The following is a 27,744-nucleotide window of genomic DNA, read 5'->3' as shown; positions in this document are numbered from 1 at the left end:
ATTCAGGGTTGAAATCCTTTAAGTAGTAATTTTTCTTACAAAGTTTAGTTGGAGAATGAATAATATATTTATGCTTTTGACAAAGATAACAAGTATGGTATTGCTGTGCTTGAGAACAGAGAATATAAATCCTGGCTAATCTTATTGTTCTGGCTCATCAAAACTCAAAGAACATGTGAGGTTCTGCCTGTCCAATGAGTTAGGCAAATATAATAGCAGGTGTGCTAGGTGGACACATATTTTTATCCTACAAATGTTGTGGTTGTTCCTCTTCATCTCTATTAGGGAAATATATAGGGAGTAATAAATTTTAATAGTAATCTTTATCTGTGAGCAGTTTAGAATCTCTGAGCATCTCTGAGCAATTTTTATGTCCAGGTACAGAGCCATTTACAAAGCTTATATTGTGCTTTCAGTCCATATGCTGTCCTATCTATGCCTCCCATATGTCCAGGCATTTTAGTTCCAGGCTGACTCTGGCAACATCACTGGTTGAAATTGTTCCAGGACTTACTGTGGATTTTTGTTTGACCATGAGTAGTAGGCTGGCCTTTAAATTCCCATGTTTTCATGATGCCTCAAAAACCTTTACCAATATGATTTTTGTTGTGACATTCATATACTGTCTGGGAGAAAATGAGCAGCATAACAAGGAATGCCTGGTTTAATGACAGTGTTGTCTGTTATTATGAAAGGTTTTTAACTTTCCATACTGGCAGCAAGTCAAGTTTCCAGTAAATTTCCAATATAGGTGTAGATTTACAGAAATGTGATACAATTTTTCTTCCTACAGTTAGGGCTGCCATTTTTCCATTATGGTTCTTTGGAGTATATTTTAGGATGTGACAGTCTCATATTTTGTCGCCATATCTTTTTGACCTTCCTTAGTCCATAAAGGCATCACTCCCAGCTTCTGTGTGATAAAGTTAACTTTAGAGGAACCTGGTTCCCAACGATGTAAAGGCCATGGTTCATCTTTTAATGGACATAGTTTACTCATTAACTGGCTTTTTTTTTTTTTTTTTTTTTATCAGAGATCAACTGCTTAACAATATTTTCTTTGCAAAGATGCTTATTCCATCAAGTGCAACTCTTGCTGTGGGGTCTTCTAACAAAGAGCCAGGTGTTCCTTCTCTTGCCCAAGCCCTGAGCAGCACCCGAGTTACCTATGCCTCAGCCCAGTGTGGACTAAAAAATATAGTCACAACCTGAAAGTAGAGAGTTATTTTATTTGGTGGGAATATTTAGGATTCTGAGTCAGGGAGACAGCATCTCAGTAGCTCTGAGAAAACTGCTCCAAGGAGGCAGGAGGGGAATTCAGGCTATATACAAGTTTGCAACAAAGGGAGCAGGCAGTCTGAACATCAAAGATCAGGTTATCAAGTTAAGGAATTTAGCATTCTATGTATGGGAAGATGCAAGCCTCTGGGCTCACTGAATTCATTCCTTTCATCTGTACTTCAGCTGTCTGGTCCAATCCTGTTTCCTTGTTCACCTTGCTTCTTGCATTCCCCCAGCTCCTCAGCAATCACTGTGGGGGTGGCTGCATCCTCTGGATCACGGTTTTTGGAGCCCTCATTCATATTTGGAGGCCAGAAATTGCTGATGGCTGTGACATTTCTTGTTTATTGATATGGAAGGAGATATTTTCATTTCACATCAGCATCTGTGCACTGGTCTGCATCGGCAGCCTCCAACCAGGCATCCTGTGGGGGGAGAGGTGTCTTTTTGAGACACTTTTAGGCATCCCACCACTCTGTTTTCAGGGCTTCTCTGCCAAGGGTCAGACATCTGTGAGCTATTCAACCAATGATCTGCTGGTTAGAACTTATTCCTCTTGCTTAACTGAAACTTTGTGCCCCTTAAGTCTTCATTTTCCTCACCTCCCAGCCCTTCACCATTCCATTCTTTGATTTTATGAATTTGACTATTTTTGATACCTGTTATAAGTGGAATCATGCAGTCATCTGTCTATGATTGGCTGATTTCACTTAGAATAATGTCCTCAAGATTCATGTATCTTATTGCATATTGCAGAATTTCTTTCTTTTTAAAGGTGGAACATCCATTGTGTTTTTGTGTATATATCAATCACATTTTCTCTATCCATTTATGTCACTGGACATTTCTTTTCACATCTTTGCCATTGTGAATAGTGCTACAATGAACATAGAAGTGCTAAGATATTTGAGATCCTGATTTAAATTCTTTCAGAAGTGGGATTGCTGGATCATATGGTAGTTCTATTTTTAATTTTTTAAGGAACCTCCATGATTGAGCATGTGGAGCAGAGCCCAATAACCCAATGACTTCCATAGGCTGTATGGTGAAGGGGGAACATTTATTTACTTGAGACTTACAAGGCTTTAGGGTGTATCTGTTACCTTAACTAGTATGGGTATTTTTAAATGCCTCTGCTATAATTGTTTACCCAGCTGGTAGAGTCATTAGTACTGACTCCTTCAAGTAATTACTACATTTTTGTTTCATTTTCAGTAAGTTAATTTTAGGGGTCCTGCTGGCATTTTAGAATTTTGAAAGAAAAATTTCACTGGCTTGTCAAAGCTAAAGCTCTATACTGTCTATATATAAAGTAAAACAAAGCTTTGAATTAAAACATATCTTAAAAATAGGGCTGTTAGCAATTACTGCAGCTGTTATGTTTTGGGGAGTGCCTGTATATATGTACACATGTATGTATTTTTAATTGAACTATTCCTTGCTTCTGATAATAAGGGAGCCTAAGTGAAAAGGCTTTGTTAGATGCAATAAGTGGTATTTCAAACAAGTTAAATGTGGCTTTGTTCATTGCTCCATTAAAAGTGATAAATTCAAAAAACTAGGGCTTTTAATGTTAGTGTAGAGTAGATACTAGTGTGTTCTTCAGGGTAAGACAGTCAAGTCTTCTATCATTTAGCACAATCTATATAATCATTATAAAAATTATATTCTCAATATGTGCTTGTTGTTGTTCAGTCGCTTAGTAGCGTCAGACTCTTTGGGACTCCATGGACTGGAGCATGCCAGGCTTTCCTGTCCTTCACCACCTCCCAGAGCTCAGATTCATATCCATTGAGTCAGTGATGCCATTCATCCAATATGTGCTTAGACATTGGGAACCCAGGGATAAATGAGACAGACTTACTTCTTTTAACCATGGCATTTATAATCACGTATTTACCTGGCTGACTATGGGCAAGCTACTAATCTCTGTGAGCTTTAGTTATTCCATTTGTAAAATAACAGCAATATTACCGTTACATTCCTTCTAGGATTCTGGTGGAGCCTTGTTGTTGTTCGCTTGCTAAGTTGTGTCAGACTCCTTGCAACCCCATGGACTGCAGCACACCAGGCTTTCCTGTCCTTCACTATCTCCCTGAGTTTGCTCAAACTCACGTCCATTGAGTCGGTGATGCCATCCAACCATCTCATCCTCTGTTGTCCCCTTCTCCACCTGCCTTCAATCTTTCCCAGCATCAGGGTCTTTTCTAAGGAGTCAGTTTTTTGCATCAGGTGGCCAAAGTACTGGAGCTTCAACTTCAGCATCAGTCCTTCCAATGAATAGTCAGGATTGATTTCCTTTAGGATTGACTGGTTTGATATTCTTGCTGTCCAAGGGACTCTCAAGAGTCTTCTCCAGCACTACAGTTTGAAAGCATCAATTCATCAGTGCTCAGCCTTCTTTATGGTCCAACTCTCACATTCATACATGACTACTGGAAAAATCATAGTTTTGACTAGACGGACCTTTGTTGGCAAAGTGACGTCTCTACTTTTTAATATGCTGTCTAGGTTTGTCATAGCTTTTCTTCCAATAAACAAGTGTCTTTTAATTTCATGGCTGCAGTCACCATCCGCAGTGATTTTGGAGCCAAATAAAATGAAATCTGACAATGTTTCCATTGTTTCCCTACTATTTGCCATGAAGTGATGGGACCAGATGCCATGATCTTAGTTTTCTGAATGTCGAGTTTTAAGCCAGCTTTTTCACTCTCCTCTTTCACTTTCATCAAGAGGCTCTTTACTTTCTCTTTACTTTCTGCCATAAGGGCGGTGTCATCTGCATGTCTGAGGTTATTGATATTTCTCCTGGCAATCTTGATTCCAGCTTGTGCTTCATTCAGCCCAGCATTTTGCATGATGTACTCTGCATATAAATTAAATAATCAGGGTGATAACATACTGCCTTGTCATACTCCTTTCCCAATTTTGAACCAGTCTGCTGTTACATGTCCAGTTCTAACTGTTGCTTCTTGACCTGCATACAGGTTTCTCAGGAGGCAGGTAATGTGGTCTAGTATTCCCATCTCTTTAAGATATTCCACAGTTTGTTGTGATCCACATAGTCAATGGCTTTAGCGTAGTCAATAAAGCAGAAGTATATGATTTTTTGGAATTCCCTTGCTTTTTCTGTGATTCAGCATATGTTAGCAATTTGATATCTGGTTCCTCTGCCTTTTCTAAGTCCAGCTTGTCCATTTGGAAGTCTTGATTCACATACTGCTGAAGCCTAGCTTGAAGGATTTTGAGCATAAACTTGCTGGCGTGTGAAATGAGCACAAAAGGAGATTAAACATGTAACACAGTGCCTGTTGTATACTAGTTCAGTTCAGTCACTCAGTCATGTCTGACTCTTTGCGACCCCATGAATCACAGCACGCCAGGCTTCCCTGTCCATTACCAACTCCCAGAGTTTACCCAAACCCATGTTCATCGAGTCGGTGATGCCATCCAACCATCTCATCCTCTGTCATCCCCTTCTCCTCCTGCCCCCAATCCTTCCCAGCATTAGGGTCTTTTCCAATGAGTCAACACTTCACATGAGGTGGCCAAAGTATTGGAGTTTCAGCTTCAACATCAGTCCTTCCAATGAGCACCCAGGACTGATCTCCTTTAGGATGGACTGGTTGGATCTTCTTACAGTCCAAGGGACTCTCAAGAGTCTTCTCCAACACCACAGTTCAAAAGCATCAGTTCTTCGGTGCTCAGATTTCTTCATCGTCCAACTCTCACATCCATACATGACTACTGGAAAAACCATAGCCTTGAGTAGACGGACCTTTGCTGGCAAAGTAATGTCTCTGCTTTTAAATATGCTATCTAGGTTGGTCATAACCTTCCTTCCAAGGAGCAAGCATCTTTTAATTTCATGGCTGCAATCACCATCAGCAGTGATTTTGGAGCCCCCAAAAATAAAGTCTGACACTGCTTCCACTGTTTCCCCATCTATTTCCCACGAAGTGATGGGACCAGATTCCATGATCTTAGTTTTCTGAACGTTGAGCTTTAAGCCAACTTTTTCACTCTCCTCTTTCACTTTCATCAAGAGGCTCTTTAGTTCTTCTTCACTTTCTGCCATAAGGGTGGTGTCATCTGCATATCTGAGGTTATTGATATTTCTCCCAGCAGTCTTGATTCCAGCTTGTGTTTCTTCCAGCCCAGCGTTTCTCATGATGTACTCTGCATATAAGTTAAATAAGCAGGGTGACAATATACAGCCTTGACGTACTCCTTTTCCCATTTGGAACCAGTCTGTTGTTCCATGTCCAGTTCTAACTGTTGCTTCCTGACCGGCATACAGGTTTCTCAAGAGACAGGTCAGATGGTCTGGTATTCCCATCTCTTTCAGAATTTTCCACAGTTTATCGTGATCCACACGGTCAAAGTCTTTGGCATAGTCAATAAAGCAGAAATAGATGTTTTTCTGGAACTCTCTTGCTTTTTCGATGATCCAGCGGATGTTGGCAATTTGATCTCTGGTTCCTCTGCCTTTTCTAAAACCAGCTTGAACATCTGGAAGTTCATGGTTCACGTATTGCTGAAGCCTGGCTTGGAGAATTTTGAGCATTACTTTACTAGCATGTGAGATGAGTGCAATTGTGCGGCAGTTTGAGCATTCTTTGGGATTGGAATGAAAACTGACCTTTCCCAGTCCTGTGGCCACTGCTGAGTTTTCCAGATTTGCTGGCATATTGAGTGCAGCACTTTCACAGCATCATCTTTCAGGATTTGAAATAGCTCAACTGGAATTCCATCACCTCCACTAGCTTTGTTCGTAGTGATGCTTTCTAAGGCCCACTTAACTTCACATTCCAGGATGTCTGGCTCTAGGTGAGTGGTCACACTATCGTGATTATCTGGGTCGTGAAGATATTTTTTGTATAGTTTTTCTTTGTATTCTTGCCATCTCTTCTTAATATCTTCTGCTTCTGTTAGGTGCATACCATTTCTGTCCTTTATCGACCCCATCTTTGCATGAAATGTTCCCTTAGTATCTCTAATTTTCTTGAAGAGATCTCTAGTCTTTCCCATTCTGTTGTTTTCCTCTATTTCTTTGCATTGATCGCTGAGGAAGGCTTTCTTATCTCTCCTTGTTATTATTTGGAACTCTGCATTCAGATGGGAATGTCTTTCCTTTTCTCCTTTGCTTTTTGCTTCTCTTCTTTTCTCAGCTATTTGTAAGGCCTCCTCAGACAGCTCTTCTGCTTTTTTGCATTTCTTTTCCATGGGGATGGTCCTGATCCCTGTCTCCTGTACAATGTCATGAACCTCTGTCCATAGTTCATCAAGCACTCTATCAGATCTAGTCCCTTAAATCTATTTGTCACTTCCACTGTATAATCATAAGGGGTTTGATTTAGGTCATACCTGAATGGTCTAGTGGTTTTCCCTACTTTCTTCAATTTAAGTCTGAATTTGGCAATAAGGAGTTCATGATCTGAGCCACAGTCCACTCCTGGTCTTGTTTTTGCTGACTGTATAGAGCTTCTCCATCTTTGGCTGTAAAGAATATAATCAGTCTGATTTTGGTGTTGACAATCTGGTGATGTCCATGTGTAGAGTCTTCTCTTGTGTTGTTGGAAGAGGGTGTTTGCTGTGACCAGTGCGTTCTCTTGGCAAAACTCTATTAGCCTTTGCCCTGCCTCATTCTGTACTCCAAGGCCAAATTTGCTTGTTACACCAGGTGTTTCCTGGATTCCTACTTTTGCATTCCAGTCCCCTATAATGAAAAGAACATCTTTTTTGGGTGTTCTAAAAGGTCTTGTAGGTCTTCATAGGACCGTTGTATACTAAGTACTCAGTAAATATCAGTTTGTCTTTTTTAAAAGATTTACTAATCATTCATGGTAGTTGTTAGTTAAAGATTTCCAGAGAGCAATTCTTAGCTTTAACTCTGCCCCTGAATCAGCTACAGTCCATGGAGTCACCAAGAGTCGGACACGACTGAGTGACTAACACACTCTCTTTCACACTGAATCAGCAGCACTAGAACTTTATGTCATTTTGGTGAGGAACTTCCTTATACTGGGGCTACTGAGTCAATACTGTTCTCCACAAAATCAATTTTATAAGAATATTCATTCGTTGTTGTTTAGTTGGTAAGTCGTGTTTGACTCTTTTGCAATTTTGACTAATTCCAATTTATTTTTCTTTGTTTTTGGCTTGTGTTTTGGTGTCATATCTAGAAATCCCATTGCCTAATCTGAAGTCATAAATATTTACACCCTTGTTTCTGTTTTGTAGCTTTAGCTCTTACATACAGGTCTATAATCCACTTTGAATTAATTTTTGCGTATGGTGTGAGATAAGGGTCCCAAGTGATTCTTTTGTATGTGAATATTCAGATGTCCAAGCATCATTTGTTGAAAATTATTCTTGGCATTGAACTATTCTTGGCTTTGAACTGTCTTGGTCCTTTTGTGGAAAAACAGTTGAACTCAAATCAGTTTTCATTCCAATCCCAAAGAAAGGCAATCCCAAAGAATGTTCAAACTACAACACAGTTACACTCATCTCACATGCTAGCAAAGTAATGCTCAAAATTCTCCAAGTGAGGCTTCAACAGTATGTGAACTGAGAACTTCCAGATGTTCAAGCTGGATTTAGAAGAGGCAGAGGAACCAGAAACCAAATTGCCAACATCCGTTGGATCATAGAAAAAGCAAGAGAATTCCAGAAAAACCTCTACATCTGCTTCACTGAATATGCTAAAGCCTTTGACTGTGGATCACAACAAACTGTGGAAAATTCTTAAAGAAATGGGAATACCAGACCATCTCAGCTGCCTCCTGAGAAATCTATATGCAGGTCAAGAAGCAACAGTTAGAATTGGACATGAAACAGTGGACTGGTTCCAAATTAGGGGAAAGGAGTACGTCAAGGCTGTATATTGTCACTCTGCATATTTAACTTGTATGCAGAGTACATCATGCAAAATGTGGGGCTGGATGAAGCACAAACTGGAATCAAGAATGCCAGGAGAAATATAAACAACCTCAGATAACACCACCCTTATGGCAGAAGGCAAAAAGGAACTAAAGAGCCTCCTGATGAAGGTGAGAGAGGAGAGTGAAAAAGCTGGCTTAAAACTCAACATTCAGAAAACTAAGATCATGGCATCTGGTCCTGTCACTTCATGGCAAATAGTAGGGAAACAATGGAAACAGTGAGAGACTCTATTTTGGGGTGCTTCAAAATCACTACAGAGGGTGACTGCAGCCATGAAATTAAAAGATGCTTGCTCCTTGGAAAAAGAAAAACTATGGCAAACCTAGACAGCATATTTAAAAGCAGAGACATTACCTTGCCAACAAAGTCCTGTCTAGTCAAAGCTATGGTTTTTCCAGTAGTCATGTATGGATGTGAGAGTTGGACCATAAAGAAGGCTGAGCATTGAAGAATTGATGCTTTCAAACTGTAGTGCTGGAGAAAACTCTTCAGAGCCCCTTGGACTGCAAGGAGATCAAACTAGTCAATCCTAAAGGAAACCAGTCCTGAATATTCACTGGAAAGACTGATGCTGAAGCTGAAGCTCCAATATTTTGGCTACGTGATGCGAAGAACTGACTCCTTAGAAAAGACCCTGATGCTGGGAAAGATTGAAGGCAGGAGGAGGAGGGGACGACAGAGGATGAGATGGTTGGATGGTATCACCAACTCGATGGACATCAGTTTGAGCAAGCTTCGGGAGATGATGAAGGACAGGGAAGCCTGGTGAGGTGCTGTCCATGTGTCGCAAAGAGTTGGACATGACTGAACAACTGAACAACAAAAACAAACATATGGGTTGATTTCTGGACTCTCAATTCTATTCTATCAATCTATACACCTATCCTTCTGCATAGTTTTCAGTGTAGTTCTAACTTGCATTTGTGTTTTCCTGATGACTAATAATTGCCCTAGAAGTTCTTTTTTGCCCGTTCCCGTCAATCGCTTTCCTTACTCCTTAGAACTGACCACTGTTTTGATTAGTTTTTTTTTTTCCATACATCAGTCTTTGCTATTCTAGAACTTTATATAAAGGGAACCACACAGTATGCACCTATTTAGTATAGGCTTCTTTCACTCAACATAATGTTTTTGAGATTCACCTGTTTGGGCCAGTGTGAGGAAAGCAGGAGAGACTCCATCTTGAAGCCTGTCATCTATCTTAAAGACAGGCTGTGAACTGGGCCTGAACCCTGCCCAAGAGTGAGGAAACTGTTGCTAGTGAAAAACAGGTCTTCTGGAGACCTCCCTCGCCTACAGATGACAACCTGAGATTGTAGCTGAGGTCAGGCTGCCTCTGTTAGATTAACCATGGAGACATCCCCCCTTGATGTATAATCATTGTTCCCCCGCTTTAACCTTAATTGTTTGTTCTCCTAGCACTTGCTTGTTGTAAAACTCAACCATATACAACAAAGAGGTTGCTAACATGTAACCAGTCATGTAGTGGGGGGTATAAAACTGGGCCTCTCAGAAACATCAGGGTCCTTGTTGGGAACTGATTCCCCTTGGACCCGCTGGCATAATAAACTGTACTCCACTGTCTTGAGTGTCCTTTGTGACACTCAAGTGTGTTTTGCGACTGCGGTTTCCACAACATTTCCGGTGCGTTGGCTGGGAAGCCCTTGGAGAGACAGGCCCATTGAGCCTCCTCCTGTAACTTGCTGGGATGAGAGCCTCTGGGAGGGGAAGGTGCCTCCCCCTCCAGATTGGCTCTTGTTTTAGCGATTTGTCCTTCCAGGTGGACTTCACAAGACTGTGGACGACAGAAGGGAAGTGCGTAGGTAGGTCTCACTGTAATAGTGGAAAAAAGGGCCTGATCAACCTCTTGGGGCTGGATGATTCGATGTTGGCTGTGTCCTTTTAGGCTCAGTGGGAAATTGTTTACTGAAATAACTGGTACTCTGTTAACCAGACCTGTACTGATTGTCAGCGTATCTTTTGGTTTCCAAGGGACTGTCCCCTTTGCCGCGACACCCTCCCGTTCTCCTTTGGGACTCAGGGACCTCCCCAGCATTGCTTGGGGTCAGATTGGGAACTGTGGCTTTGGACACATGTTTGCCTACATCAACCAGTGATAAGACCATCTTGGATTTCGCAAGGATCAGACTTGTGCAGAGAAGAGTACGTGGAAGCCTTAATTGATTGGATCTGGCTGGCTGCTTAGAGAGCAAGAAAAATATGAGAGGTATTACCATTGAAAGACTTAGCAGGTAAAGCCCTTTTCACCCCAGTCATAGCTGAGGTAAAGTGGCAGTTGTCTTGTTTCTTTGAGTGGAGACATCGGCAATGGCTGGGATATAAGACCCTGGCAAAGGAGCAACGAAATAGAAGTTGTACTTGCCATAAGCGATAAAAGGAAAGTAAAAGCAGGATGGGCGGTGGAGAATCCAAGCCAACCATTTTTGATTGCATGATTAAAAACTTCAGAAAGGGCTTTGGAGGAGTCTATGGCATAAAGTTAACCCCAAACAAGCTTAAAACCATTTGTGGAAGACTGGCCATCCTTTGGGGTAAGATGACCTTCAGAGGGAACCCTAAAATTGGACAAAGTTTGGGCTGTGTATTCTGTGATAACCAGGCAGCCAGGCCACCCAGATCAGTTTCTGTACATTGACTCATGGCTACTAATTGTGCAAAACCCACTCCCTTGGGCCTGGGTGTGTTACCTTAAAAAAAGAGAAAGTGAGATTTTGCTGGCACAGGCAGAACCCAGGCAAGAAAAGCTGAAAAAAATATATATCATGATCCAGAGGAAGAGGAGCTCCCACTTCCTCCCCCATACTGAGGAACACGACAGGGACTCCCAGGCATCTGAGGTCTACAAAGAAACCTCAGGAGACAGAGGTTTTGCAGGTGGCTCTTAGGAAAGTCCAGGTGGCACTGCAGACCGGCAGAGTCATCCTGGCCCCACTGCCCTTTACTACCAGGAGTTCTCCATATATAAAGAAAGGGGGCTATTAACTGCAACCGACAAAGAGATAAAAAATAAAGAAAAAATTCTGCTGCTGTTGGAAGCAGTGTGGTAACCCGCTGCAGTGACAGTAATGCACTTGTAGGGGCCACCAGTGGTTGGACACACCTCAGACGAAAGGGAACTATTTGGCCAACTGAGTGGCAAAACAAGCAGCCGCCCTGAACAACATAGCAACCAAACTTACAGTGACGCCTGTGGTGTCTAGCCTACTAACCGCCCCAGCAGCCCCAGTCTAAGACAAGGGAAAAAAAAACACCTGGGCACTAACTGAGTGAGATTTTAGCTTGCTATTTTGTCGTACCATATCTAATAGCCTTGTGTGCAGATGGAAGCCTCCAGTGCTAAACCTGTGCCAAGAATAACCGTCTCCCAAGGAGACCAGGCCTCCCGGAATACAATTAAAGAGAACAGCTTCATTTAAACATCTAGAAGTGGTCTTCACTGAGGTAAAACCATGCCGAGGATACAAATATTTGCCGGGGATGGTATGTACTTTTACTGGATGGGTAGAAGCTTACTCCACTAAGACTGAAAAAGCGAAGGAAGTGGCCCAGTTCTTGCTGAGAGACATTATTTCCAGGTTTTGGTTCCCTCTGAGTATAGAATCGGGAGAAGGCAATGGCATCCCACTCCAGTACTCTTGCCTGGGAAACCCCATGGACGGAGGAGCCTGGTAGGCTGCAGCCCATGGGGTCTCGAAGAGTTGGACACGACTGAGCAACTTCACTTTCACTTTTCACTTTCACGCACTGGAGGAGGAAATGGCAACCCACTCCAGTGTTCTTGCCTGGAGAATCCCAGGGACGGAGGAGCCTGGTGGGCTGCCGTCTACGGGGTCGCACAGAGTCGGACACGACTGACACGACTTAGCAGCAGCAGCAGCAGCAGCAGAGTATAGAAGCAGATAATGGGCCTGCATTTGTGGCAGAATTATTGCAACTGATCTGCAAAGCAGTAAATATTCAATGGAAACAACATACAGTATAGGCCACAAAGCTCAAGAATGGTTGAGAATGAACTGGACCATCAAGGTGACTTTGGCAAAATGGGTGCAAGAAACTGGCGCCCCCCTGGATGGATGTGCGGTCATTAGAGTTAATGAGGATCAGAATGAGCCCCCGGTCCCATGGGTATTCCCCCTATGAGATAATGTTCGGGAGGCCTCCCCCACTTATTCAGGAAGTAAAGTGAAATTTATTACAAAGAAGGGATGGAGGTGTTGCAGCAACTGGAACAGTTGGGAAAGGTGATCTGTGACATCACCCTTTATGTTAAAAATAAATTCCATTTTCTCTAGACACTACTGTACACCCATACTCACTGGGAGATTTAGTATGGGTAAAGGATTGGAAGCAACAGATGCTGTCCCCACCCACCTGGAAAGGGCCATACACAATTGTACTAACCACTCCCACTGCAGTTAAAGTTGCAGGTATTACTCCCTAGATTCACCATACCCAGTTCAAGACAGCAGCAGAGGAAAAGGGACCTTGGACTGCCCATCCTAACCCAGAGGGACCACTGAAGACCTGACTTGTCTTCCATTGGCGACCACAGATTCAGGATGGAGCCGCTGTGAATAATTCTGCTGTTCCTGATCGGCACGATGACCCTACTAGGACTGCAAACTCAGGATACTGTGTTCCTGTCCTGGGCTCACTCGTATACAAACTTCCATAGTACTTCAAACTGTTAGGTTTGTGGGGCCATGCCTTTGTCAGTGATGGATGTACTCCCTTGGTGGGTGTCTCCCCTATGCAGACGGGACTTCAGCTCCCTCTGCTCGTTTTTGAGACAGCAATGAGAGGTGTTTGCTTCCTCGGTAACTCACAACCTGTCACTTCTTACTTGGTGTAACCTGGACTTTAGCCAAATTGATCAAGGCCATGGGATAACATCTGAGGTAAATGCAAGCCTTACAAAAGTGACCAAAGCCTATACCTTTTACTTAAAAAATAAAAGGAATAAGAACTCAATGGTCAGTAAGAAGGGCCAATCCATCAGGTAATTTGATTAATTTTACAAGATAAGGGATGAATATTTTTGGATGACCCCAGAAAAAGGCTAACCTATTGTCCCTGCCCCTATCTGTTGGGAACAAAGGGAATAAGTTGGATTTGGTGACCATCCCATAGATCGAAAAGAACTAAAATATGTGGGATACTTGTCTTCTGAGCAATGTGAACAAATATAAAAGGTCGAGAAGGCAATGGCAACCCACTCCAGTACTTTTGCTTGGGAAATCCCATGAACGGAGGAGCCTGATGGACTGCGGTCCATGGGATCGCTAAGAGTCGGACACGACTGAGCGACTTCACTTTCACTTTTCATTTTCATGCAATGCAGAAGGAAATGGCAACCCACTCCAGTATTCTTGCCTGGAGAGTCCCAGGGACAGGGGAGCCTGGTGGGCTGCCGTCTGTAGGGTCGCACAGAGTCAGACACGACTAAAGCGACTTGGCAGCAGCAGCAGCAGTGTTGCCCAGATTTACCAGCTCACTGGTCTGGCTCAGACTGGAAGTACAACCCTAGGATCTGATGGGTGGCCCCTAATGGCACCCAGTGGCTGTGTGGATCAAATTTATGGCCTTTGCTTCCAGTCGGTTGGATCGGCTGCTGTACATTAGGATTTGCCTTTGCTCACGGAAGTATTAAGCCATCCTTACAACAAGCCCCAGTAAATTTGCCTTATTTACATGTGCAGTGGGCAAGGTCTGTGATAATTAAAATAAAAGCTCTAACTAACTTCACAAAACAGGCCCTCCTGGACAAAGCAAAGGCAATCCAAGCTTTAAATGAAGAATAGATACAAATGAGAAAGGCAGTGATTCAAAATCAAATGGCTTTAGACATATTTATAGTCACCCAAGGAGGGACCTGTGCTATAATTAAAATTGAATGTTGTGTATATACCTTTGATTTATCTGGCAATATATCAGCCACTCTAGACAACATGAAAAACCAGGTAAAAGCTATGTCTAATGATAATCCTTTTTTTTAGACATCGGTATTTTCTTGGATCACAGGTGTTTGGTGGAAAATCCTTTTGTAATTATTTTGTTAATCATTATATTATTAATTTTGGGGCCTTGTATTCTCCAGTGTATAACTCAACATATAACCTCCAGACTGACAGCCCTGCTGCAGTTACATAGTCCCTGTGTGCTGTACTTACCCATGACTAATGCCCATCATTAAAGATAAGATGAGCCTCAAGAGTGGGGAATGTTGGGGCCAGTGTGAGGAAAGCAGGAGACACTCCATCTTGAAGCCTGTCATCCATCTTAAAGACAGGATGTGAACTGGGCCTGAACTCTGCCCAAGAGTGAGGAAACTGTTGCCAGTGAAAACCAGGTCTCCTGGAGGCTTCCCTCCCTACAGATGACAACTGAAGATTGTAGTTGAGGTCAGGCTGCCCCTGTTAGATTAACCATGGAGACATCCCCCCTTAATGTATAATCATTGTTCCCCCCCTTTAAGCTTAATTGTTTGTTCTCCTAGCACCTACTTGTTGTGAAACTCAATCATATACAACAAAGAGGTTGCCAACATGTAACTAGTCATGTAGTGGGGAGTATAAAACTGGGCCTCTCAGAAACATCAGGGTCCTTGTTGGGAACTGATTCCCCTTGGACCTGCTGGCGTAATAAACTGTACTCCACTGTCTTGAGTGTCCTCCAAGGTGTGTTTTGTGACTCTGGATTCCACAACACACCCATGTTATTATTTGTGTCAATAGTTTGTTTCTTTCAGAAGAAATTTTTATTATGAAGATTTTCTAATTTATTTCAACTTCTTTCTTTTTCATGTAATTTCTATGTGAAAAATTCTAGACTACTAGCTAATTTTTTACATTTCTCATCCAGTAGCTGATTCCTTTAATTTTGGTACAGTTTTAAGTCTGTTCAGTTTTGAGTCTCTAACTTTTCATTTATTCCTGTTTTTTTTTTTTTTAAATCATTCCTATGTAGTTTCCTTCTTAGAGTCCCTTGAAGGCTATACCATTTTTTCTTCCTTTCAATGTTCATATTGGCATCTCTTTACTAACTTGCTTATTTAAATATGTATTTATCCAAACATTTTATTTTTTCCAACTTAGATTTTGTTTTTCCTCTTGAGTTATTCAAATACATTCTTAGTTTAGGATGCCTACTAATTTCTAGAAAAGTTGCCAGTATAATTTGTGATATCTGGGGAAACCCTCTAGATGTAGAAGGAACCCAGTTCCCTCCCTGCTCCTTTTTCTTTTTTTCAGGTGTATTTTTGCAGATGAGTCTGGAAGCATTAGTTGCAAAGGTATGCATTTGCCTCTCTGGTTACATGAAAGAAGAGAAATGCACAAAAAGGCTGAAGTGAGCTTGTGCTGTTATGAGGACGAGCTTTCACAGAATTGGCAGACACCTTGGTCCCATTAGAAAGTCAATAGCCCCTCTCCACTCCCTCTGCTACCAATAACTAAAGCTGCTGAAGAAGAGTGGGTTCGCGGTGTGGTCGCCGCCCCCTTCTACCTTTCTTTGCTTTGGACCCTTGGTGCCCTCTGAGAGTTTTCTGTCTTTTCTTTTCTTTTCCCAAACAAAGACTTCCTTGGGCAGAATTGTCAAATCACCCCCCCCCCCCCCGCCCCCGTCAGCACTCCCTTTTGCTGCCTGCTCCTCTTCCTTTATTCCTCTGTGCAGGCCTCTCCCCTCTTTCTGCCCAGCCCCCAATCCTCAGTCAGAGCTCAGCCAGAAAAACAGAACCAACAGGAGATAAATTTAGAAATGTATTGCATAGAGTTGGCTTACATAACTATGGTGGCTGCGAGGGGACACTGGTAGGATGGACCATCAGGAAGGGCAGAATGGGACTCTTAGGCATCAGTTAAAACTGTTATCCACAGAGGAGTTTCTTCTTCTGAGAAATCTCAGTTCTGCTCTTAAAAACCTTTTAACTGACTGAATCAGGCCCACCAGATTCTCTAGGAGAATCTTCCTTAAAGTCAACTGATTACAGATTTAATTCACCTGTACAAAGTATCTTCACTGTAACACCTGAAATAGGGTTTGATTAAATAAGTGGGGACTATGTCTAGCCAGGTTGACTTATAGAACTGACCAGCACACCCCATTTCTTTTAAAATTTGGCTTTTATATAGTGGCTTAATTAGTGATTATTAATGGAGAGAGGGACATGGAGAGGGGCAAAATTGTGATAGGGGATTAAGAGGCAGAGACTACTATAAATAAAATAAGATATAAGGATATAGCTTAAAACATAAAATAAATAAACTATAAGGATATATTATACAGCACAGGGAATACAGCCAATATTTTATAATAACTTTAAATTGAGTATAATCTATAAAAATTTTTTGTCATTATGTTGCATATCTGAAACTGATATAATTTTTAATCAACTATGCCTTGGGACTTCCCTGGTAATTTAGCGGTTAAGATTCTTTGCTTCCAATGCAGGGGGCATGGGTTCAGTCCCTGGTCAGGGAACTAAGATCCCACATGCTATGCTGTGTTGGAGGAGGGGCCCCCTCAAAAATACCTCAATTAATTAAAAAATAGATTTCAGTTCATCACAGTGAAGAACCTCCTAACAATTATAAATCCTCAAAAATAATAGGTCATTTAGTGAAATAATGAGTTTTTCATCACCGAAAGCTATTCAAAAAGAGATTGGCTGTAATTAAAGATTTCTGTATTGAAAATGAAATATTGCAACAGTTATAGACACAGAGAACAAATGGTGGTTGCCAAAGGGAAGGGGGTGGTTGGAGGATAGAAATAGGTGAGAAAGATAAGAGGTACAGACTTATAGATCAGAATAAATAAGTCACAGTATGAAATGTAGTGTGTGGAATATAGTCAATAATTATGTAATATTTTTCTATGATGATATGGTAACTAGACTTATGGTGGGTGATAATTTTGAAATGTACAGTAATATAAGATCACTGTGTTGTATAACAGGAACTATTGTAGTATTGTAGATCAAAAATACTTCAAAAGCAAAAAAAAAAAAAACCTCATAGGAAAAGAGATCAGATATGTGGTTACCGTATTGTAGATCAAAAATACTTCAAAAGCAAAAAAAAAAAAAAACCTTATAGGAAAAGAGATCAGATATGTGGTTACCAGAGGCAGTGGTTGGGGGAACTGGATGAAGTCTGTCAAAAGGTACAAATTTTCAGTTATAAGATAAATAAGTACCAGGATTTTAAGGTACAACATATATGAAAGTTGTTAACAGAGTAAATCCTAGGAGTTTTCATCACTAGAAAAAATTTTATTTGATGTCGTTCCTATGTGAGATGATGGTGTTTACATTTATTGTGATAATCATTTCATGGTGTACATTCATGCTGCACATCTTAAACTTACACAGCGTTATGTGTCAATTATATCTCAATAAAACTGTAAGAGAAAGAAACATTGTTTAAGAGAGCCTATGGAGGGGGAGACATTGCAAAAGCAGTCCTTAGTCAGTGGTCAACAAAAATACAGAGACATCAGTCCTATACCTCCAAGGAACTGAATTATGTGAACACTCTGAATGATTGCTTCTTCCATAAGCCTCCAGATGAGGATGCCGCTAGCTGACACTTTGATTTCAGCCTTGTGAGACCCTAAGCAGAGAACCTAGACAAAATATGCCAGACTCCTAACTCACAGAAGTTGTGAGATAATACATGTGTGTTGTTTAAGTTACTAAATTAGTGGTAATACATTATGCAGATAGAGCAAACTAAACCAGGCCTTGTTTCTGGATTAGTTTCTCCCTCCAAATGTTTCTCCTTTGTCAGTTGGCATGATATTAAGCTTTGGTCAGTAGGAGGTGCTGGAGAGACATTGCAGGAGGAGGGTTTTTCTCTCTCAACTCCTGGGTACTTTTCTCACTGGTGCTCCTGCAGTCTGTACAGCTTCTGCAGTGCCTGGCTCTTGAAGTGCTTGCAGCTGCTGCAGCATCTGCTACTGTGTGCCAGTAACTCACAGTACTTCCCTGTGGGCAGCTTCCTCCAGCATCCTCCAGAGTGTCCTTGCTGTTATGAGGTAGGGGCTGATTTCCCCGGGCAAATTCTGCTGGTGTGATACCATAGCAAACGTCTCCACCATTCAGTGAAAGAAAGTGAAAGTAAAGTCGCTCAGTCATGTCCTCTTTGCGACCCCATGGACTGTACCCCCCCAGGCTTCTCTGTCCATGGGGTTTTCCAGGCAAGAATACTGGAGTGGGTTGCCATTTCCTTCTCCAGGGGATCTTCCCTACCCAGGCATCAAACCCAGGTCTCCCACCTTGCAGGCAGAGGCTTTACCCTCTGAGCCACCAGGGAAGCCCACCATTCAGTGAGCCATGGCTATTCTGTTTCCACCATGACCTGGATCTTAGTTTTGGTGAGGTAGGGAAGGATGGTACTTGCTCTCTAAGCACCAGAGTTGTAACTACTCCTTATATGTGCTATCTTTTATTATCATTATTTTTAATATTTGTTTTTGGCTGTGCTAGGTCTTTGTTGCCACTCTCGAGCTTTCTCTAGTGATGGTGAGCAGGGGCTACTCTTCGTTGTGGTGTGCAGGCTTCCTATTACAGTGGCTCCTCTTGTGGAGCACAGGCTCTAGGGCCCGTGGGCTTCAGTAGTTATGGCATGTGGGCTCAGTAGTTGTGGCTTGCAAGCTTTGGAATGTGGGCTCAGTAGTTGTGGAACACAAGCTTAGTTGCCTCACAGCACGTGGGATCTTCCCAGACTAGGGATCCAACCCCTGTCCCCTGCATTGGCAGGTGGATTCTCAACAACTGGACCACCAGGGGAGTCCTATACCTGCTACTCTTGTATTCTTTAGATTTCTCTTCATTTCTTATTGGCCAATCCTGCCTTACTCCTGTGTCTACTATAGTGAATAATTCTTTATATTAAGCCTTCTTCATTCACATTACTGCATGGATTTTCTCTCCTGAGTGGATCCTGACTGACAAAGCTGAAATCCTGATAGGATTCTGCAGCTGGGAGCTAGGACCAGACAGGAGAGCCAGTTGTTGCTCCAGTTGCCTCCCAAGGCAGAGAGGGACAAAGACTGGGATTTCTTCTCTACTCTCTCCTTTCAATCTCCCAGCCTCCAGTCTCTACCAGTTCCCCCAACTGGCCAAACCCATCTGGAAGTCATGACACAGGGGCCAGGAACACAGGAGCCTGTGATACAGAGCAGGAAAAGTAAAGGTAGGGAGTGGATCCGAGGGCCACCAGGGCTGGAAAAGTCCTTCACAATCACTGACATTAAGGAATTAGTTTTACTAGGCTAGTGACGAAATATAGACAGATTTTATTTATCTCTCTAAGTAAATTAAATGAATGTATTTTTCTCCTGGGAACACATAATTAAGATTTTTATGAAATCTTAAAAAGAAAAATGACATTTTAAAATCTTTTGAAATCTTTAGCTTTGAAATCTTTAAAAATAATGCTTTTAGAGTTTACCTGGTGGCTCAGTGGTAAAGAATCTGTGTGCTAGTGCAGGAGACACAGGTTTGATCCCTGATTCTGGAATATCCTACATGCCGTGGAGCAACTAAGGCCTTGCACCACAACTATTGAGTCTGTGCTCTTAGCCCAGGAGCTGCAGCTACTGAGACCACGTGCCGCAACTACTGAAGCCAGTGCTCCCTACAGCCCATGCTGTGCAACAAAAGGAGCCACCGCAGTGAGAAGCCTGCACAACTGCAACTAGAGAGTAGCTCCCGCTAGCTGCAATTAGAGGAAAGCCTGTGCAGCAATGAAGACCCAGCACAATCAAAAGTAAATAAATAAATAAAATTATTTAAAAAATAATGCTTTTAAATGTGCTCTTTCATTTAGTAAATCAGGTAAACAGTTCAGAAAAAATACTAGATGAAGATGAAAGTAAGTGAATAAAGACAGCACTTTCATAAAGTAGTTCAAAAGACACTGACAAGAAATTTATAAGAAGGCCAAAGACTAGAGCAATAATTTAAAACTAAGGTGATCCACTGGAATTTTTAAATTGAAAAAGGAATTGGAGACTCTGAACTTTCTGTATTACTGACCTCATCATATTACATTACAAGAAACTGAATTTTTATATATCATTTCACCATCTGGTCTCCAAAGTGAAGACTCTTTGGAAATTATTTATATCTGGCAACAGAAATACTTTGAAGAGAATATTTAAAGTAACAAATAAGAGCTGTTTTGGAAAGCTACTGCATGTGCTACTTTTAGTAATTTTGAATAAAGCATGATTAATATTATCTTAGCTAATTTAAATAAATCTATCCTGAAAAGAAAGCTGAGTTCTGGAATAAGTTATGTTGCCTATAGTCATTGAAATTCCACTTTATGCATTATATAGAAAGAAAATATGGTTGGTGGCCACTTTGACATCTTCATACTAAGAAAATAAATGAATTTTGCAAAAACTCTAAAGTGGAAGAATTATTGCCTTTTGAATCAATATAAGCATATTAAAAGAGAATTTTAAGATGTAAAGCTCTTGAATGAATAAAGTTTTTACCACTAGTTTTACTAATAGTCCAAAAACACTGGTGATATTTTAAGTGATTTTCACTCAATATTATGAATGTTCTTTTACTCATGAGTAAGACCATGAATTAGACATCATAATGCTATAAAGAAGAAGAAAATAAGACACTTTGTCCTCTCCTTTCACACCAATGGAAGCGGAATACCAACAGTGGTATTGAGAGTAAAGAAAGTCTTGGGTGTTGGTAGTTCATACATGAGTGTGTATCTATATATACATTACATAGATATTTTTCCACTATATTTGCCATATTTTTTCCATTATAGTTCTATAATGGAGCTATATATGGTATATCTATATCTATATTCTTTTTTCTTGGATTTTTTCCCATTATCCTTTAATCAATACCACTGTCAGTATTCTGCTTCTATTGGTGTGGGAGGGGAGGATGAAGTTTATCTATTTTATTTATGGTATTGTGTGTCTGTTAATTCCATACACCCAGTTCATCCCTGCCACCCTTCCCCTTTGGTAACCATAAGTTTGTTTTCTATGTATATAAATTTTATTTCTGTTCTGTACATAAGTTCATTTGTTCTGCTTTTTAGATTTCATATATTAGTGATATCATGTATTTGCCTTTCTCTGACTTACTTCACTTATTATGATAATCTCTAGGCTCATCCATGTTGCTGCAGATGGCATTATTTTGTTCTTTTTTAATGGCTGAGTAATATTCCATCATATATATATGTACCACATCTTCTTTATCCATTCCTCTGTCAATGGACATTTAGGTTGCTTCCACGTTCTGACTATTTTAGATAGTGCTTCAGTGAACATTGGAGTGAAAGTACCTCTTCAAATTATGGTTTTCCCTGGATATATGCCCAGGAGTGGTATTGTTGGATCATTTGGTAGCTCTATTTTTAGCTTTTTAAGGAACCTCCATACTGTTCTCCATAGTGACTGTATCAATTTCCATTCCCACCAACAGTGCAGGAGGGTTCCTTTTTTTCCACACCCTCTTCAACATTTAAGATTTGTAGACGTTCTGACTGGCTTGAGGTGGCACCTCATTGTAGTTTTGATCTGCATTTCTCTAATAATTAGTGATGTTGAGCATCTTCGCATGTACCTATTGGCCATCTGTATGTCTTCTTTGGAGAAATGTTTATTTAGGTCTTCTGGGCATTTTTTATTGTTTTCATTTTATTGTTTTTTATTGTTATGGTTATTGAGTTGTATGAGCTGTTTGTATATTTTGGAAATTAAGCCCTTGTTGGTTGCATCATTGCAAATATTTTCTCCCATTTTGTGGATTGTCTTTTTGTTTTGTTTATAGTTTCCTTTGCTGTGCAATGTTGCCTCTACTAATGTTCTGTAAAACTTGCTCTTAATCCCTCAGTATGCAAAGGATCTGAACTCTCCCCAATCCATGATTATCTTCTCTTGAATAAAGGACATCAAACTTGTTACTAAATTGTTTTAGTTTTGTCATTTGACATAAATGAGGTACTAATTACAGAAATAATACTGTTTCTTCTGACAAATAATATATACTTAGGGACTGCTGTTGTGCTTCACAGCTTACAGATCCTTTCATATGTTTTATTGAGTGTTTGTTTCTCACAAGAACTATGTCCAGTAATGGGGTCTGGTGTTATTATCTCCCTGTCTCTTTTACTGATAAAAAACAAACAAACAACAAACCAGAGACTAAGTGACTTGACTAAAACCTCACAACTGATATAGTTTATATCTGTTGCTTTTGTTGGGCCAGTTTCCTTTCTCATTTTGGTAATATGACTCTGGTTTTCCTTTAAGGAACTATGTCTTTCTGTAACTCCTAGCAGGACTGTCAATCAAGGGACTTTGCCTATCTCTGTTACATACGACCCACACTAGCCTATCAGATCCCACTATATCCCACTGAATGCAGAGACTGAGGCAGGTTGGCATATGGTCCAAATAATTTGGGTTTTTTTTAAAAAGAGAGAAATAAATGAATTCTAGGAATGAGTTGGCTTCACTTGGGAGCTGTAAGAACCATGAAAACCTAGAGCTATTGTCTAGAGAAAGCTGCTAGAGGGAAGCCAATACAGAGGAAAGCCAAGTGGAGAACCAGAGAGAGAGAAAGATAAAGAAAGAAAGAAATTCCTGATTTTATTTAAAGAAATGAATATAGCTCTCTTTGAAGCTGGATCAACTCCTAGTTTTTAAGTTCTTTGAGTCACTATGTTCCTTGTTTTTCTTAAGCAGGTTTGGACTTTTTCACTTGAAACGAAAAAACTCCTAACTAATTCACCTAATAAATGTCTTAGCTATGATTGAATCATGTCTTTTGACATTAAATCCTTTGTTAATTCCACTGCTGCATACTTCAGAAAGATGTTCCTATCTATAAATGTCAAAACTGATAGGCTGCCTTTGTGGGAGATTTGAGAATCTGCCCTCTTTACATGAAGACATTCTGCTCTGAGCTCCTTTCAAGTTTTCATTTAAAAAATTCTATTAAGAGAATGAGAAGGCAAATCACAGACTGCAAGGAAATATTTGCAAAAGACATATCTGATAAAGGACTGTTACCCAATGTATACAAAGAGCTAAATAACAAGAAAACAAGCAATCTGATTTAGAAATGGGCAAGAGAGCAGAACAGATGTTTCACCAAAGAAGATATACAAATGGAAAATAAGCATATAAAAAGATGTTCTACATCATATGTCATCAGGAAATACAAATTAAAGCAACTAAAGAATACTACTACACACTTATAAGAAGGCCAAAATTCAGAATACTGACAACTCCATATGCTTGCAAGGATATGGAGCAAGAGGAACTCTCTTTCATTGCTGGTGGGAATGCAAATGGTACAGCCAGTTTAGAAGACAGTTTGGCAGTTTCTTCCAAAACTAAACACACTTTTACCATATGATGCAGCAATCTTGCTCCTTGGTATTTACCCAAAAGAGTTGAAAACATATGTATGCACAAAAATCTGCACCTGGATGTATACAGCAGCTTTATACATAATTGCCAAATACTGGAAGTAACAATGATGTCCTACAGTGGTGATAGAATGAGTAAACTGTGGTACATCTGGACAATGGATTATTACTCTGTGCCAATAAGAAATGAGCCATCAATCCACAGAAAGACTTGGAGTAAATGCATATTGCTGAGTGAAAGAAACCAATCTGAAAAGGCTACATACTATATGAGTCCAAATATATGACATTTTGGAAAAGGCAAAAGTATGAAGTAAAAAGATGAGTGGTTGCCAGGGATTAGAAGGGAGGGAGAAATAAATAGGCAGTGCACAGAGGACTTTCAGGACAGTGAAACCATTCTGCATGATCCTCTAGTGGTGGATACATTATTTTACTTGTCCAGTTTCAAGAAATATACAACATGAAGAGTGGCTCCTAATATAGACTATCAACTTTGGGTGAGAATGATAGGTTCTTTTTTTTTAATTTTTATTTTGCACTGCTGCTGCTGCTGCGGCTAAGTCGCTTCAGTCATCTCTGACTCTGTGCAATCCCATAGACGGCAGCCCACCAGGCTCCTCTGTCCCTGGGATTCTCCAGGCAAGAATACTGGAGTGGGTTGCCATTTCCTTCTCCAATGCATGAAAGTGAAAAGTGAAAGTGAAGTCGCTCAGTTGTGTCCGACTCTTCGCGACCCCATGGACTATAGCACACCAGGCTCCTCCGTCCATGGGATTTTCCTGGCAAGGGTACTGGAGTGGGTTGCATTTCCTTCTCCGATTTTGCACTGGGGTGTAGCCTGTTAACAAACAATGTTGTGATAGTTTCATGTGATCAGTGAAGGAACTCAGCCATACATGTACATGTATGATAATGATATGTTAATGTACGTTCATCAATCATAATGAATGCAGCACTCTAGTGAGGGATGTTGATAATGTATGTGCAGCAGTAGAAGATATCTATACTTTCCTCTTAATTTTACTGTGAACCTAAAACTGCTGTTAAAAAAAAAAATCTATTTTGGAGTGGTGGTCCAGTGCTTAAGAGTCGATCTATCATTGCACGAAACACAGGTTTGATCCCTGGTCTGGGAAGATTCCACACGCCACAGGGCATCTAAGCCCGTGTGCCACAACTACTCCATGCTGCAAGCTGTGCGCCGCAGCAAGAGAAGTCACCGCAATGAAAAGCCTTCGCACCGCAGCTACAGAGTAGTTCCTGCTCGTTACAACTAGAAAAAACCTCTGGGCAGCAATGAAGACCCAGTGTAGCCAAAAATTAAAAACAATTTTTTGTGAGTCTATTTTAAAATGTCAGAAGCCATTGCTTTTGACCTCTGCATATATTTTACAAACTTTCTGGCAGCAAGGTTAGAAGAATGGGTTGGTGAAATAATCCACGGAAGAGTATGTTTTTTGGATAAGGCAAGAAAGGAGTGATGGAAATGTAGCAGAGTTACCATGGGTGGAAGAATTTTAGTACTTTGCTGATGTGAAAGAATATTTCTCATGTAAATATAAGAAAAGTGGTTAAAACTGCTTGAGACACCTTTTCAGTTGGTTCACCATAGACAAAATGGTAAACTGTTTTGCTTTAATGTCCCAACTTCTCTGATTTTCTACCTCCAGTTCCCTTCTTTCCTTTTTATTATTTTGCAAGCACAGCACCCTATATGAATGTTTTCAAATTTTCAACACTTTAATCCACTAGAAGGAAAGGTCATGGGCTGTAACATCTTTCTCCTATATATCTTCCTCCTTTCCATCCCTTTTCTTCTGCAGCCCCTGGTCCCTGCATTTTTCTCACTTGAATCTTTTTGTCCTCCCACCTCTATTCTTTCTTTCATTTTAGAAAAGAATGGGGAGAGATGAAGGGAAGGGACAAGAAAATCCTGTGAGAGAATTAGGTCAAATTAGGACAGTTAAAAAAAAAATTGAATCAGCATATCCTAAATATAGGACACCCTGATCAATAAAAGGAATAGAAAATATTCATGTATTAACTTTTTTTTACTTGACTCTGCTATCTAGCTACTCCCCTTATGTTAGCAAAAATGATGTAGGAAAATTTAAGGAAAATGGCAAAACTAAAATAGAAAAAAGATTTTGTGTATTTATTGCAATAGGTTTGCCTTCCTTCTTTTGGAGTTCAAGTTTCTTGAAATCCAATGGATTTCTTTTTCTTTTGCTATGAATACATACAGCATTTAGCTTTTTCTGGATATCATTTCTTTGGACTAACTTCTCCAGAGCAATATGACCACATTTTGTGTTATTTTTTGTCTTTGTAAGTTCTTTTGATCTAAAGGATTACACAACACCTTTCTCCATTAGGTTCTTTTACTAACCATTTAATCTATGTTATTCTTGTTTTCCCCAAAAGTCAGCACCTTGAGGTCTTTGAGTCTTAAGTATGTTCTTTTTACTTATGGTATTTTTGTTTTTCCTGTTAGAAGGTTTAAGTAATATTTGTTCTGCATATTACATTGACCTGTCCTTCAAGATACAGCTTAGATTAATTTCCTCTATTAAGTTTAAAATTTTTCTCTAGTTATCTCCCAATCATGGTTTACACAACTGCACACCTGTGGCTGGCTGAATAATGCCTTCCCCTCCCCCCTCAAATGTGTTCACTTTCAATTCCCCAGAATCTGTGAATATTACCTTACATGGCAACAGGAACTTTGCTGATGTGTTTAAAAAGAACCATGATGAGATGGGGAGACTATCCTGAGTTATGCAGGCAAGTTCAATGTGATCACAAGTCCTTATGGGTCCTTATGAGGACCAGAGGATCAGGATAGAGGAGGAGACGATGCAACAATGGCAGTGGAGGGAGAAAAGGCAGTGTGAGGTGGGGTCATGAGCCAAGCAATGTGGCTACCCTCCAAAAGGTAAAAAAGGTAAGAGAGAGGATTGTTTCTCAGAGCCTCAAGAAGTAAGTAGCCCTGCCAAAACCTTGATTTTAGCCCACAAAGGCTTATTTTGGACATTTGACCTCCAGAATTGTAAGGTAATAAATTTGTGTTGAGTTAAGCTACCAAGTCTGTGTTAATTTGTTACAGCAGCAATAGGAAACCAATATGACATCATGATGTAGTTTATATTCTTCTAGGTCTGTCCACATAATTTAGTACTTTACCATCATGCTCTCTAATTCTACTATGTAGATGCTAGACTATAAATTCCTGGTGGACAGCAACAAGAATTTTTGTCTTTTTTTTTAAAAAAAATAACACCCTACAGTGCCTAGTCCAATCTCAGGTACTCAGTTATTTTAAGTGGATTATAACTTTGGTGCATAAAAGAGAATGGCCACTACCACTGGGGAAATTAAAGGTACTTCAAAAGATGTATATAACTCAATGAACTATTTACTTCCTTGGTATCAAATTCCAGCCTTTTGGTTTTGAGCTGTGTTACATGCAGTATTAAGTGCACAGTATTTGATTAATGGGGGCTAGAACACAGAGAGTCCTCAACAAGAACTACATGCATTGAGTTGAAATCTGTGGGGATAAAGAAGAAACAGGAGAAAGAGAAAGGCAATGTGGGTCTGGCAGAAAGTCCTCCTTGTCATTTTTGTCACACTAAGTGAAAAGCAAAGGAGAAAAGGAAAGATATTCCCATCTGGATGCAGAGTTCCAAAGAATAGCAAGGAGAGATAAGAAAGCCTTCCTCAGCGATCAATGCAAAGAAATAGAGGAAAACAACAGAATGGGAAAGACTAGAGATCTCTTCAAGAAAATTAGAGATACCAAGGGAACATTTCATGCAAAGATGGGGTCGATAAAGGACAGAAATGGTATGGACCTAACAGAAGCAGAAGATATTAAGAAGAGATGGCAAGAATACACAGAAGAACTGTACAAAAAAGATCTTCACGACCTAGATAATCACGATGGTGTGATCACTCACCTAGAGCCAGACATCCTGGAATGTGAAGTCAAGTGAGCCTTAGAAAGCATCACTACGAACAAAGCTAGTGGAGGTGATGGAATTCCAGTTGAGCTATTTCAAAT

General features: G+C 40.5%; 1 protein-coding gene and 1 pseudogene across 4 annotated transcripts in view; both read right to left on the bottom strand.

The window, feature by feature from the left end:
• SLC30A4 (solute carrier family 30 member 4) overlaps nt 1-26,519 on the bottom strand; it is a 73,265-nt gene extending 46,746 nt beyond the window's left edge. For 2 of the 4 annotated variants that reach the window (XM_081511404.1, XM_081511408.1), the window contains exon 1: nt 26,387-26,519. The gene's annotated coding sequence lies outside the window, so the exon portion shown is untranslated. The remainder of the gene's footprint in view (nt 1-26,386) is intronic. The other 2 variants (XM_081511405.1, XM_081511406.1) reach the window with 2 other exon arrangements.
• LOC145514193 (large ribosomal subunit protein uL3m-like) lies at nt 200-26,440 on the bottom strand (annotated as a pseudogene).
• Nucleotides 26,520-27,744: the final 1,225 nt, after the last annotated feature.

The sequence above is a fragment of the Giraffa tippelskirchi genome, chromosome 7 (genome assembly GCF_054371585.1).
Source record: "Giraffa tippelskirchi isolate mGirTip1 chromosome 7, T2T-mGirTip1v1.2.pri, whole genome shotgun sequence".
Lineage (NCBI taxonomy): Eukaryota > Metazoa > Chordata > Mammalia > Artiodactyla > Giraffidae > Giraffa > Giraffa tippelskirchi.
The sequence above is the reverse complement of the archived record's forward strand: the minus strand, read 5'-3'. Positions and strand labels throughout refer to the sequence as shown.